Raw genomic sequence first — 5000 nt, 5'->3', positions numbered from 1 at the left:
GGGCCGCCCGTACTTGTACGCACTACGCCTTGGTCAATACTTCCCCTCAGCAACAGCAGCAGCACGCCCGCCCGCCCGCCCGCTCGCACGCCCATGCTCTGCCTGAACGAACTAACACACGTCTGCCTGACAGCCAACCAGGCAGACAGGCTGAAAGCCTTACGCGTTTGCTGACAGCGATCTGTTCGTGACCCATTGTGTATGAATTTATTAAACTGATGATGGAGCAGCCTTGTTCTGGAAAACAACGGAAGTGAGAGTGAATTGGGACTTGTGGAAGGTGTGTACACTCAGACGGGTTTTAGACTTATTCTGCAAATATTTGCTACTTTGACAACCTTTTTGTAGGATGGGGGGAAGTGAACGCCAGTATGCGGTGCTTTTCCCCTTGCAAACTAGACTGACTCCACGCCGGACCACTGGCTGTTGGCCTGTCGGTTTGTCTTGCAGTCAGCTCGCCCATCCTTCCACAACAAGGCACAATGTCTAGTGTACTATACACTACTGTTGCTACACTTCCGGCATTGTTGTCGTGCACGATGGCGGAAACCGCCGCGGGACTCGAACACATGTTCCATGTTCCCATTAGGCTGTTGACATTCTGCACATTTTTTTTTTCTGGTGTTAAGTTTGCTCCCCATTGACCGTCATTGTAAATCTGCTTTCTAAGATTGGGGACATACATGACCTAACCTTTTCTGGCCTATCATGCCCAAACCTGATATAACGTAACTTAACCTAGCCTGGCCTAGCCTAGCCTACCCTAGCCTTGCGTAGCCCAAATTAGCCTCATTTAACCTAACTTGACCTAACCTAACCCAGCCAAACACAACCCAATCCAACACAACACAACACAACACAACCCAATCCAACCCAACCTTACCTAACCTAACCTAACCTAATATAACCTAACCTAACCTAACCTAACCAAACACAACCCAATCCAATCCAACCCAACCCAACCCAACCCAACCCAACCCAACCTTACCTAACCTAATCTAATCTAACCCAATCCAACCCAACCTAACCTAACCTAACCTAACCAAACACAACCCAACCCAACCCAACCCAACCCAACCCAACCCAACCCAACCCAACCCAACCCAACCAAACCTAACCTAACCTAACCTAACCTAACCAAACACAACCCAACCCAACCCAACCCAACCCAACCCAACCCAACCCAACCTTACCTAACCTAATCTAATCTAACCCAATCCAACCCAACCTAACCTAACCTAACCTGACCTGATCTGACCTGACCTTGCACGCACTGTTACAGACACTCAAACCCGACCTCATGGGATATCAGAACTATAAAGATACAGTTTCCTTTCAGCATTTGATATATTTGACAAACCTTAATACTCTCAAAATATAACTGATATAATTTAACCAAAATCTATTCGTAAAAACAATAACAACGAACAATCTCTTTGCATAATATTGATGTATTATGTGTCAGAATTGGGCGTGAATATTTGCACAAGTTCATTGTGTTGTTGACTGTATTATATCAACTTCCTTCGCATCCTATCGGTAGCCAGAGCGTTAATTAAAGCGGATGATATCGCTTACGTGAGTTATAAAGAGTTAATTAAGATAATTAAACTAATATACATTAATCGAGATAAATACACTTTCGTTCTTTTGAACAACAATGCCGATAGCCAGTAGATATATATATTTTTTTCAAAGTGGATGATTTTGCTCACGTGAGTTATAAAGAGTTAATTAAGATAATTTAACGAATATACATTAATCGAGATAAATACACTTTTGTTCTTTTGAACAACAATGCCGATAGCCAGTAGATGTATTTTCTTTTTCAAAGTGGATTTCCCAACCCTTTCTTCCCGATATACGTTTGTTCATAGTAAGTATACACTTGTCACTGCTACATGAGAATCATACAATATCCACAGACATAAACAGGAATATTGTCCTTGATGACGGATTCACAGCCTCTGTTTGCAGACGACAGACCAGCAAAGTGCCGTTCGTGTTTGTTTACAAAGAAAAGCGTCGAATCTGTCACCGAGAGTAATATTCTCGCTTGTGTCTGCAGACACTGTGTGATGCTGATGTGAACGGAGCGACAGATCATGGACTGAAATATATTATACTCGTATTAACATTTACCGATGATACAAAGCTGTGTATAATAGCAAATTGTCATTCATAGCAAATGAATATTTAAGTTGACTTATGAAGGTTAGGGCAATAATCTTAGAAAGTGTTAATGAATTGAATCTAGTTGAATAATGCTAAGTGCGACCTCATTTTGTTCGGAAAAAAAAAATAAAGTAATGATCATCTAATCACGAATTATACAATTTTTGTATTCTTATCTCACAGAAAGTAGTCAGCCTATAAAGGCTCAATCAATGTTTCCATCCCGAAATTTGTTCAGCAAATTATATACATCATAATCACACCCACACATGGTTAAATCACTGTGGAGAGATACAAAGGCTGTATCGTTCCCCCAAAGGATAGTCCGCTGGTCCTGGAGTGGATAATCAAGGCCACACACACACACACACACACACACACACACACACACACACACACACACACACACACACACACACACACACACACACACACACACACACACACACACACACACACACACACACACACACACACACACACACACACACACACACACACACACACACACACACACACACACACACACACCACACACACACACACACACACACACACACACACACACACACACACACACACACACACACACACACACACACACACGCGCGCGCGCGCGCGCGCGCAGACGCAGACACACACACGCGCAGACGCAGACACACACACACACACGCAGACACACACAAACACACACACACACACACACACACACACACACACACACACACACACACACACACACACACACACACACACACACACACGCAGACTTAGACACACACACACACACACGCAGACGTAGACACACACACACACACACACACACACACACACACACACACACACACACACACACACACACACACACACACACACACACACACACACACACATTCTTCCTGTATAGGTCCGAATTTCATTAGCAAGAGTAAAACGACGAGCTCCTAAAGGTAAGGAGCATACATCAGAAGGCGCGTAACTGCGGCCGAAGCCGTCATCATTGCCCTTTCCTCTTCTTGAATTGTTGAGGGCACGTAACAGTCATTGTTGGGAATGGGAGAGAAGTAAGGGACTCGAACCCACGACTGGGAAGATGCAAGAGTCAAACGCAGTGCACTGACCTCCTGAAATGATATGGATATCACAAACATAACAAGAAAATAGGCTGAGATATATAAAAATATTTTCTTCAGAAAAAAAAAACCATGAAGACTCACTGTGGATCTGTAGACAGGCCTTCACTATTTTATAGAGAATATTTTCGCACGGAATATCAAAGATATCAGGGAGTAGACTTAACCTCAGTAAAGGTTTAAACCCTTTGCTCCCACAGTGTGATGGCTGAACTGAACAAACCTCCCGCAGAGGTTAGTGATTACTGTGCAGTTCAATGTTGTGAAGTTCAGTTTGATGGGTACGTTTACAACGTGTTGCAGTTCCTTGAAATATATTTGATCTTCTGTATTGTTTACTTGTTCGTATTTGTTATTTTGTTTATTCGTATTTGTCTCTATTCATTCATCTATACATTATCATATATTCATTAATTTGTTCATATATTTATCTCTTTAGTTATGCATTTATATGTTTTTATATCCCGTTGTGGAACCAAAAATAGGCGGTCAAGTGCGATGGATGTAAAAGAGTATCATTTCTCTACAGCCAATCTTCAATATCTGCCATTATTCTCTTTCATATCCTTGAATTTTGTATTTCATTCATTCCATGAAACTTATGACTGCCTTCTCACGTCCAAACAGGAAATTCTAATGTCGAAAAAAGCCTCACTGCCTAAACACCACCTGATGAAGTGCTTTGCTAAGCATAGGGTTGATGCAATACTTAGTGTCGAGGATCTATAGAGTTTGACAGCGTTATATGTGTAATTTAGACATCGAGACTCCAGAAAATTGAGGCGTGTCCTTGTGTAAATCTATGACACACTAGTATTGTACATCGGGGTTTGGTTAAGCCCCATCAACTCTCCTAATATGTAATCCAACACGGATGCCCTTCTGACTCTGAGGAAGCAACCTCAAAGGATCACATGATCATCTTCGACCATCTCCTTCGACTTCTTCACACAACCGGCGTGGCAGCCGTTCCAAGCCAACAACGAAGGAACGAACCGACGCTGTGACATCACATACAGTTTCTTCCCAAAGAGATTCGTTGGGAAATCAGAGGATTGTTGCTGGTTACTGTGGGGTTGCGGGTATCCAGTCTCTGAAACTTGAGGAAACAGTTACTCTTATTATCATTATATCTCTTTATTCGTTCATTACTCTGTTTTTATTTATTTCTGCATCTGGTTTCTAGGCTAAAAGGTTTCCTGTTAACATTCTCTTCTAATGATATCGAAGTGACACCCCTACTGAGCAGTCATGCAGTTTTTTAATGATTGAAGACTAATATCCCCTCTCTCTCTCTCTCTCTCTCTTCTCTCTATCTCTATTTCTCTCTCTCTCTCTCTCTCTCTCTCTCTCTCTCTCTCTCTCTCTCTCTCTCCCTATCTCTCTCTCTTTATTTCTTTCTTAAAAAAAATAACTCTCTTTTCTCCCCACCTTCTCCATGTCTTTACATCTCTCCTCTTTTGCCTCATTGGGGTTATATTGTCCTCAGGGATAGAAGCTCTGGTTATTGTGAACAAAATACTAAATGCTAATTTAGTCTCATGTATGTATATATCTGAACACGTCGAGTAACTTCATGTACACGTATACAAAGGACACTGAATCATTTTCTAGTACACATTAACACAACAAGCTATATAGACCAGCAATTTCCTTATGTACACGTTCACTGTGTACATAGAGTAACTTCAT

The sequence above is a fragment of the Oratosquilla oratoria genome, chromosome 21 (assembly GCF_046742065.1).
Source record: "Oratosquilla oratoria isolate Oo_2021 chromosome 21, ASM4674206v1, whole genome shotgun sequence".
NCBI lineage: Eukaryota > Metazoa > Arthropoda > Malacostraca > Stomatopoda > Squillidae > Oratosquilla > Oratosquilla oratoria.
Note: the sequence above shows the minus strand (reverse complement) of the source record.